The sequence below is a fragment of the Rhinolophus sinicus genome, linkage group LG01, assembly GCF_036562045.2.
Source record: "Rhinolophus sinicus isolate RSC01 linkage group LG01, ASM3656204v1, whole genome shotgun sequence".
Lineage (NCBI taxonomy): Eukaryota > Metazoa > Chordata > Mammalia > Chiroptera > Rhinolophidae > Rhinolophus > Rhinolophus sinicus.
In genome coordinates this window covers 31636070-31647304 of record NC_133751.1, presented here as the reverse complement: position 1 = coordinate 31647304, position 11235 = coordinate 31636070, and the positions used below count along the sequence as shown (strand labels likewise).

At 32.2% G+C, this 11235-nt stretch overlaps 1 pseudogene; it reads right to left on the bottom strand.

The window, feature by feature from the left end:
• Nucleotides 1-8657: 8657 nt before the first annotated feature.
• On the bottom strand, nucleotides 8658-9298 carry LOC109459965 (WW domain-binding protein 4; annotated as a pseudogene).
• Between the last annotated feature and the right edge of the window lie 1937 nt (nucleotides 9299-11235).

Sequence of the window (11235 nt, the reverse complement as noted above, 5' to 3'; positions counted from 1 at the left end):
GGATGAGAGGTTGACAGGAAAAAGAACATGGAATTAAGAGATTTTTTTAGTTCTTAAGATTGGATAAGTTGTCATTAGGTATTTTGAGGATCAATTGAGCAGCTGAGAAATTAATAATGAAATGTAAAAATTAAGAAAGTGATCATGAAGTCTATGAAATACAAATAAAAAATAAGAATTTAATGTACAAATGGTACAAATTTGTTTTATCATTTTGTGTTCAGAATGAAATACAATGTCCACTTGTTTAATCAAATAATGTGTTATATAACTCTTAGGAAGATGGGTGCAGAGGGAGGGGAAGTGAGGGTAAAATAATAAAAATACTCAAATTCCATAAAATAAAATCTAAAGATACTGCTATAAGAGTATAGTATATCACATTTTGTAGCCATAAATATCAGAAGAAATATCTAGCTTAAAACTGTTAAAAGCCAGTACTTCTTAGCAGTGGTGATGAAAGCCAGACAGGAGACTACAGTTATTATTGTTGCTGTTTTTGTTATTATTATTATTATTATAATTACTATAAAATTGCAGAACAATTTTATATATTTTAATCTATGTAAACATATTGATTTTATAAAGATATTAAAAAATTTAAAAAGAAATAAAATAGGATCCTAATATAAGATATGGCATTTCTTAAGACACTTGATGCAAGAATAAGTTGACACTCTTCTTATAATGAATGATAATATGTTATTATTCTCCATTTCCTTAAGCTGATTCCATTATTTTTAATTAATCTTACTGTTGGCATTATAAATTCTGAGTCAAAACAAAAAGAACAATACCTCCAGGTACTGTGGGAGGTGATTAGTTCTTATAATTACAAGCTCTCCTTTTTTCCTTTCCAGTGGCTATGCCCTAAGAGAGGGGGAATGAAGGAAAAGGGGGGGGGGAAAGGAGTAAAAATTTTTAAAGATTAGTATGGACTTTCAAAATGTAGAGTGTCTTGTCTCAAATATTGACCAAACAAACAACAAAAAAGGCAGCAAAATCCCATGCTTATCGCAACAGAAAAGATAGTTTATATAAACCTAGCTTGCCTGAGGTTATTGGTCCTAAGGAAACTAGCCCATTTCAATTGCTGAATTATATCTTATATTCATTAGTCATCTTCTGTCCAGTAGACAAATGTACATAAGATTGTATAAGTCTTTATTACCATACAAGGAGTATTTTCTAGCGATGTGCCATCCCCTTACCTCTTTTTTTTATTCCCCAAATTTACTTTATCTAATAGTCATATTTATAACACTTAACCTTCTTCCCTATGTTTGAATTATTTCTTCCCTATGTTTGAATAAGAGTGGAATTATTTCCATTGGTTGCTTAAGTACTTTTATCTCATTCTCATTGAGGTGTTATTTCTAAATTCTCTGCTGACCTACTAGCAGTTGAAATTCAGTGTAAAAGTTATACCAAATATTACTTAAACTTGGAAAGAAAAAATACATATACCTTATTTTTCAGCTCCTAAAACTGTATTTTCTTTTTTTTTTTTTAATTGCTATCCTCTTTGGCCTGGATATTCTTACATTCAACTCAAAAATAAATATAATGACTATCATCTACCGTGTTTCCCCCAAAATAAGACTTATCTGGAAAATAAACCCTAGCATGATTTTTCAGGATGACATCACCTGAACATAAGTCCTAATGCGTCTTTTGGAGCAAAAATTAATATAAGACCTGGTCTTATTTTCGGGGAAACACAGTATGGAGAAAGTTCTATGCTGGATGTTGCAGGTACAAAGGTATCAATAGGACTTTAAGCAGATTGTCTCCAATATTCTCTATATATTTGGAAGATAAGAAAAGCATAATTGCATATAGGGAGTTGCAAAACTATTAATAGTGTTCATTGCCTTATATCTAAACAGTTGATTGAATAGTCCTGAGTTTTTGTTTTTGTTTCTTTTTATCTATGTTTATCTCTTTACACTTTCTATGTATTAAACAATGTATATAATTTCAGAGTAAAAAAAAAAGAGTAGAAATAAAACCACATAGCAAGCAGGACAAAGTTATGTGTTCTAATAATTATTGAGAGAAGCAAGCTAAATGAGCAGATGCCGTCAAGTATAACTGACTACACTATAAATTTCAGTGTGTAAGGAGAGAGATGTAGCACATTGTAGATTATTAGATCATTGAATAGCAAGCTAGAACGAAAATTAGTTGTGAAAAGAAAAGGTAAGATACTTAAAAGTTTTAAAGATTGAAATGTTCTGATTAAAATTTCATTTTGTTTTTTTGTCAAGACTGATCTTCTTTGATACTACAACTATAAAATTAATTTAATCTTTGCAATGCACAAAAAGACAACAGACTTAACAGATGTTAGACTTTTCTCTCCTAATCGGAATAGTGTTCCTTCGGATCTTAAATCTCATAACACAGCATGAAATTGAGTGCCTAAGATACACAATTGATTAAATTAATCATAGTCTTTTTACCAAACCCCACCACATGCAGCCCATCTACTTGGCTGAGATTAGTAGTTTCTTCCCCAGGTCCCATTAAAATTACAAACAGACTATAAACCAGACCACAACAGACTACAGCAAAAGAAAAAAAAAAAAAAATCTTCCCTACTTTGTCCATAAAGAGTTTTCCACCCCAAATATCTCTCAGATAGTAAATTCTGTATCCCTATTCCACATTCTGCCTCTATGTGCCATCTGATATCAACTCTGCCATCCACTTCTTCCCAGAAGTCCCTAATTTTATATGGATACCATGTTATCTGGATTACTGTGGTGACTCCTAATTTTCTCCCTGATTCTGTATTTACCCATGACAATATACAGAGGCTGCCAAAAAAAAATGTATACACATTTTAAGAAAGGAAAAAAACAGTGATTAAATTTGTAATACTCACTATATACTGAAAACAAAAGATGAATGCAAGTCACTTTTGACTTCTGCAATTACAAGAGGTGCTACAAGTGGTTATCATCAATGTCCAGACACTTCTGGTTATGGAGAACTACTGCTTGAGCAATGTTGACCAAAGTGTCCACTTGTATCCCTGCACATGCCATTTCAATTTCTTCACACAGGACCATGCATCTCAAACTTATCATGAATGTGTGCAGTCCCTAGGTGTGTTGGGGGTTCTGTTGCATAATCACGCCTCCATTGTCATCGTACTTCCACAATGTTCTCGAATTGCAAATACCACTTCAAAATGGTCTTGCACTCCTTGAATGACAACCCTTCTGCTATTTTCCTTGACTGTCCTGCCTGTTTCTAGAACGCTGGTGACACTAGCATTCATTTGATTAACACCATCTTTTGAGTGAATGTCATACTACACATTGCTACCATAATTCAATTCAACTTTGAAAAGTAATACATAGATAACATCTCTTAAAATGTGTATACATTTTTTGTCACCCCTGATATTCTCCATATTATCATCACCAGATTGCTGATTATACACACCTGATAAAATCATCATCATCATCATTATGATGACACTATCTACTATATAACTAGACTCTAGGTGCTCTAATCAGTTGCATGTTTTTTTAACATATTTAAAAAAACTTACTAATCTTTCATCTGAGTAAGCTGTGTGTTAAGTACAATTATGAGATCAATTTTAAAGATGAAAGTGAGAAATATATATATATAAAGTATATGCATATATAAATTATATATATATATTACATATACTGGAATAAATATATATATATTACATATAGTGGAATTATATATAAATTACATATAGTGGAATACTATATTCCACTAAAATATACAGATCTATGCGTTAACATTAAAAATAATAAATAAAATAAAATAAAAAAATAATAAATAATTAAAAAATTCAAAACGGTGTTTTCTCTTTCAGTAATATGAGGTGAAATATGGCACAGCTGAAAACATCAAGAAATCATTACTTCAATGTTTTTGACACTATTGTACGTGCCTACAGGACAATCGCCCACATCTTTAACTTTTTCATCCTTTAAATTTTCATCATTTGATGCTATCAGTTAGTGTCAAGGTAAGTAATTTATCAATTTCAGTATTATGAAGACTAGGTCAAACAATAAAATCAATTTTAATTATAATGGACTTTCTCTTGCTCTCTCTCCCTTCCCTCCTTCTCCTCCCTCACCCCATGTTTTAAAAAATAAATGGGTTTTGACCATAACTATGATGACATCAATTAAAACAAATATTCTTTAGGTACTAAAGGATTTTTTATGTTTTAATCTAGTATAGTAGGATGAACTCTAAAGCCATTCACACTATGTTCTAGTCCAGATTCTGACAATTACCAGCTGTGTGACCACAATCAAGTTACTTAATATTTTTTATGTTCATTTTGCTGATTTGCTAAACAGGGATAGTACAAAAAGAGACAATGCAAGGACTGACTGTAAACATAGTTCCTAATGCTTGGTTATCTTAAGCAGTTATGAAAGGATGTATAGTGCCATAGAGATCAGATATAAAGACCACGTGCTCTCTGGGTTAGATTAGTAGTTACACAGGAATTGTCAGTGGAGATCAATTCTTCACTCAAGAAAAAAGCTAAAGCTTGCATAGAGTCTCTCTCTCTCTCTCTCTCTCTCTCTCTCTCTCTCTCTCATTCTCTCTCTCTAAAGAGTCTCTTTGATATAGCAAATACAACCAGGGTGATGAGATATAGTAATTATGCAAAGAAATGGAAATATCCAGAGAATGTCTAGTGAAATAATATGACATTAAAACTCTACTTTTAATTATCTCATTGCTTTCTCATCTTTTGTGACTTCTTGAATGGATACCAATGGTTCTTCCAATTTTAGCATCCACAAAAGCAGCATTAGTACCTCTGCCAGCATTGGCCTGATCTTCCCATTTACTTAAGTTTGGAAAGTCCTGAATGTCATCTGTTATTAAATTATTTCATTTTATAATTATCAATAAGATGTCAGTAACTGAGTATATATTTTCAATTTAGAGGCTTGAGAACTACAATCACCACACATGAATTACTGTTGTTATTATAGGGAAATTTTAGCATATCTTATATTTACCCCACATAGAACATATGACTTCTCTACACAGCAAAATAAATAATAAAAACAAAAAAATGAAAATCAGCCTACGAAATGGGAGAAAATATTTGAGAACCATATATCTAATAAGGGATTAAAAGCCAAAATATTTGAGAACCACATAGCTAATAAGGGATTAAGATTCAACTCAAACAATTCAATAGCCAAACATTAAAAATAATACAATCAGGGCAAAGGACCTGAACAGAAGTTTTTCTAAAGAAGATATTCAAATAGCTAACAGGAACATGACAAAGTACGCAACATCACTAACCAGGAAAATGCAAATCAAAACCACAATGGGATAGCACATCACATCTGTTAGAACGGCCATTATCATAAATACACTAGATAGCAAGTGTTGGTGAGGATGTAGACAAAGGAAACCCTTGGACACTGTTGGTGGGAATGTAAATTAGTGCAGCCCCTATGGACAATAGTATGGAGGTTCCTCAAAAAATTAAGAACCACCATATGATTTGGCACTTCCACTTCTAGGTATGTATCTAAAGGAAATGAAATCATTGTGTCAAACAGAGATCTGTACTCCCATGTTCATTGCCTAATTATTTATAATAGACATGAAAATAATCTAAATGACAATGAATGGATGAATGGATAGAAAAAACTAAGATACACACACACAACAGAATGTTATTTGGCCATAAAAAAAGGGAACCCTGCCATTTGTGATAACATAGAGAAAATGTGAGGGCATTATGCTAAGTGAAGTAAGTCAGACAGGGAAAACAAAATACTTTGTGATCTCTTATACATAAAATTAAAAACAAAACAAAACAAAACAAAATAAAAACCCAAAATAAACTTATAGGAAAAGAAGAGATTGGTTGTTGCCAGAGGAAAGTGTTGTTAAAACGGATGAAGGCAGTCAAAAGTTAGAAACTTCCAGTTATAAGATAAATAAGTTCTGGGTATTTTAATGTACAGCATGATGACTATAGTTATCAATAATGTATTGTATATCTAAAAGTTGCTAAGATAGTGGATCTTGAAAGTTTTAACGACAATGGGGGGGGGAAACTATGTGAGGCGGTGATGTTAACTCAGAGTTCTAGTCATTTTAGGATAAATACATATATCAAATTATTAGGCTGCACTGTTTAAACATACACAATGCTGTGTGTCAATTACATCTCAGTAAAACTGAAAATAAATAAATAAAATGTTTTAAAGAATAAAACGAGGGTGGCTGGTTAGCTCAGTTGGTTAGAACGTGGCGCTAATAATACAAAGGTTGTCAGTTAGATCCCCGCATGGGCCACTGTGAGCTGTGCTCGCCTTAAAAAATATATAATAATAATAATAATAATAATAATGAAAGAAAACAGGACTTCATCAAAGGATAGGATCAATTCTGCCAGAATGTATTATTATTTTCTCCGAGTTGCAGTCACCGGTGGATTTTTTTTTTCCATTTTTATTTACTTTTTATTAGTTTCAGGTGTACAAAACAATGCACTAGTTAGACATTTCACCCCTCATAAAGTGATAACCCCCCCCAATCTATTGTCCCTCTGACATCGTATATATCTATTACAATTCCATTGACTCTACTCCCTATGCTGTACTCCATATCCCGTGACTATATATATATATGTGTGTGTGTGTGTGTATATATATATACACATATCTATGTGTGTGTATATATATATATATATATATATATATATATATATATATATATAATTATAGTTGACATACAGTATTATTCAGCTTCAGTTGTTCAGTGCAGTGGTCAAGCACCTACAATGTCCACGAAGTGGTCTCCCTAATAAGACATGTGCCCATATGAAACCCTACAAAATCTTTACAACGTTATTGATTATATTCCCCAAACTGTCTTTAACATCCTCATGGCAATATTGTAGTTACCAATTTATGCTGTCTAATCCCCTCACCTTCTCCCTCATGCCCACCTCCCGCTTTCTAGTGGATTTAATTTTTTATCTTCTCTTAATGCTCAATTAAGATGCATTACTAGATCAAAGACAAATACAAAGGGATTAAAGAGACAGATATTACTTTTAAGATGTTTCTGGGTCTTATTGATTTCTTTTTCTTCTTTAAGGAAGCAAATATAAATGATGCAAACAGGAAGACAACTTCTTTGGTGACTCAGACCATTACCTCATTGATGAGAATGTCACCACAGTCAAAACAACAATTATGCTTTTTCAGTTGCAGAATGATGTTTTCTCACATAATGCCTTTTAAATTGTCAGGATCCATGATGCATTTTGGAAATATTAACATTAATGGAAAAGAGGGCTCAGATCAGAATAATGCAGAGGTGAAGCATTTGATTTGTTTCTAGTGAAATTTTATTCATCACCCATCAAGGCAAGTCATTGCAAATTGGAGCTTTTGGTGAATTGGTAATAATATTTTCATCTTAAACATCATTTTCTAACTTTGCTATTATTTAATCTGTAATTATTATTGAATGAGTGTGCTCACTAGGGGAAAATTAATTACTCACTGACAAGCAACACTGATTGACATGCATCTGTAATTATTCAGAAAAATCTTTCTATAAACAATAGTTAAAATATTTTGTATAAAAACTATTAATAAATATTTAAAAGTGAATTATGTTTCAAACATATGTTTTAGTTATTTCAAAAGAGGTCACTTCACCATACCTGAAATCAGTTTAGAGAAAGTAGAAAATTTACAGTAGACTTTTAGTAGCAGGGATGACCAGTCACCTATCTAACCTCAAGTCTTCCCTTTCTCTTTTCTAACAGAAGCCCTACATTACTGACAGTGATGCTGAATCCAGTTAATGACTGTGCTTTATATTATCCTTCACAGGTCGCACAGGCCATGTGACTAGGTGATTAAGTCCAAGACAGCCTTATGGGATGAACTTTCATGAAAGTTATAGAAATGGACACTAGTACTGACATTTTTCTCCTCCCACCTTTGTTATGCTTTATCTCTAATAATCCCACTGATGGCAGGAACACCAAAACACTGAAAAAATTCCATGAATAAATATTAAATGGTATGGTACGAATATACATGACAAATAGAAACATAGAAAGAAAAAATAAAAACCTGAAAACAAAGAACCTATATCTTAATACCCTTGGCATAATAACATCATAACAGCTCTGGATGGCCACTATCCAGAGTATTTTTTTTTTTTAAACTGAAGAGAAAATAAATCTTTATGTTGTTATGGCACTGAAACTTAGGGTTTTCAGATTTAAATAAACCAAAAATAATCCTAATGTATGTAAGTATATTGTAGATCATTTTCAAACTGAGAAACCAAATAAGTCATTTTATATAAATGCATAAACTGCTTCTCCACAAAATATAGACATAATGAATATACATTACATTTAAAATGAGATTATGAAAAGCACTAAATATAAGAAAAGATCAGAATAAAGGTGCTATGAAATTTCTGGTTTTCAGTAATAGTGAGCTAGATAATTTAGGGGAAAAAAGCTAATAAAAATGTAAAAATGCTTAATAAAGTACTCTTCAAATGTTTTCTGAACATAGTAAAATGAAAAGATATTAGGGGACTATTTAGCCAATAAAGAAAACAAACACAGAGAGTTAAATGAAGCATTTACTTTTTGCTTTGAGTGCATTTGTCTCTTCTAGGGTGCCGAGTCACTTTTCATCGACTTTCCCACAATATAAGATCACCAGAGTGTCGAGTAAAATCATCAGGTTTTTCCCATGTAGAATATCCTGTTTCTGTATTAATTAATAGTAGGTATAACCATCTTCACTTTAACCTTCTACCCAAAGAGCCTTCATTGCTGTCTTTCTTAAAGTTTCCTTGAAATCCTTCAGGTTTCTCCCACTGTGATAAAATCATAATAGTAATGAAAACCCTCAGAGATTATACCTTGCACCCATCCGCCCTTTAAAGGGTCTTTTTCCCTTTTCTTCTTTCTGATTTGATGCAGAGGTGATTGGGACAGTGCTGCTCACTGGTGATATGCTTGACTCTGTGACTTCTGACTCTAAGACAAGCCTTTTTTAGTCCTCTTGGTATTCTTTCAGGGCAGCTGCCTCCACTGCAGCAAACCCCTTTGATACCTTTTCTTTTTCCTTTGCCTTATCCAGGATTTTCTGTTTAATCTCATGATCCTCTTTGCCACATTTTCCATATGATTCTTTCCTCTTTCATCAAATTCAACACTAGGCTTATTGTCCACTGTCCATCACCTGCAGCAGTCACAGAATTTTTTTGGTTATGACATCCAGACCATGACTGGACCAGCTGCTCTGTGTGGCCAAAAAAACTCTAAAGGTGAATGCAAGCAAATATCCAAGGAACATCAATCTTAACTAAACTCTTGAAGAGCATAGAAATGATGGTAAGACCTCTGCATATTTTATGAGGCTAGCACGACCTTAATACCAAACCAGACTAGCCCAGTAAGAAAATGTAAATTGTAAATTAATTTCATATGATAATACATACATTAGTTAAGACATAGGCTAAACTATTGTAATAAAAGGACCCAAAATGTGGTGGTAGCATTAACATAGAATTTCATCTATCTCTCATGTAACAGTACAGGAGTAGATGGAGGATTAATGGCTCATCAGACTTTCTTCCCTACAAGATCATACAGGGATTCAGATTCCATTATCTCTAGGTTGTTGATCTCAGAAGTGTGGATAAACCTGGTTTACTGGTATCACATTTGTATTGCTCATCCCACAGGAAAGGAAATAGAGGAAAAGTATAAGTTAAACAGCTTCCTTTTAAGAATGGGTCATGGAAAAATATGTATATAATTTGGTTTCCATTCTCCTGATGATTTCTAACTTTAAAAAAAAAGGCTAATATATGCTATCTTCTAGCTAAGTGAACCACTGAAAATCCATCAAGTCAGGCGTCCTATGAGAACGGCACATTGAGGGGTTTCTGTACATAGTATGAAGGGAGAAAGGATTCTAGGAGAAAAGCATCAATCTCTGATAAAATATCAATATGGCGATATATTTTAAAAATGAGCAAACTAATCCAGCATATAAAATTATAGTAAACCATTAGAAAAATTTCCAGGAATGCAGTGTTAGTTTAATGTTGGAAAACTGACTAATGTAATTCACAATCTTAACAATATATTTTCTTAAATGCCCATAGGGTCATTCCAGTGTTAGCAAAAAAGTTGCTTAATAAAAATTTAAGATCTATACACATTATTAAAAAACAATCTTAGCAAAATAAATGTAGATGGAAGCCATCTTACTATGTGGTGCAGATACTGTAGTGCTTTTGATACTGCTAATTGTTTATGATTAACTATTACAATAATTTTGATTAGATTGGAAACCTCATTTAAACCTCCCTGATATAGCATAAAAGATTAATAAATCTTAGCAACTATTATAATTTATTTTTCACAGGTCCCACATTATGAACAGAAATTGGGAGCTGGTGGCTCTTTTGTATTTATCTTAATGTTTTTAAACATTAATGTTAATTAAACAAAATGCAATTAGGCATCATTCAAATATGAACAGTTGTGTGCTGTGACCCTTGTAAGCAGTAACCAGTGAGAGTTGTATTATTAAGAATGGCAGAAATACCCATAGCTACCTCTCACAATCTTTAAGTCAATGTAGAACATGATAATTTTGAAGACTCTGGGAAATACCTCTCTCTATCAGAGATTTTTATCTGTGGCATAGTTACTTATTACAGGAATTTATCTCAGTTTTATTCTTCTCATTGTATTCAATCGGGAATAATAGTCATTGCCACAATTTGGCAGTAGGAGGCTTATCTCAAGAAAACAAAGATAAGGAACATATAGCATTGCCGTAAAAAGAAATTTTAAAATCTATGACAGAAACGGATAAGAGTAATAATAGGCAAAGTCACATCCAAGAAGGAAAGCTGTACTAAAAACTTGATTCTAGCCAGAGTGAACACATAATTAATGTTAATCACTATGAACTAAAACCACATAGAGATGAGGCAAAATTTGGCTATTTTTATCCCAGTAATATCAGAGAACAGGAATCTTATGATAAGAGCTTGGAGTATTTTGTTTTCATTGATAAGGATTATATATAATTATTTTATATATGTTAAAAATTTTATATATATGTTATATAAATTTTATATATATGTTAAAAATTATATATATAAATTATATATATATAT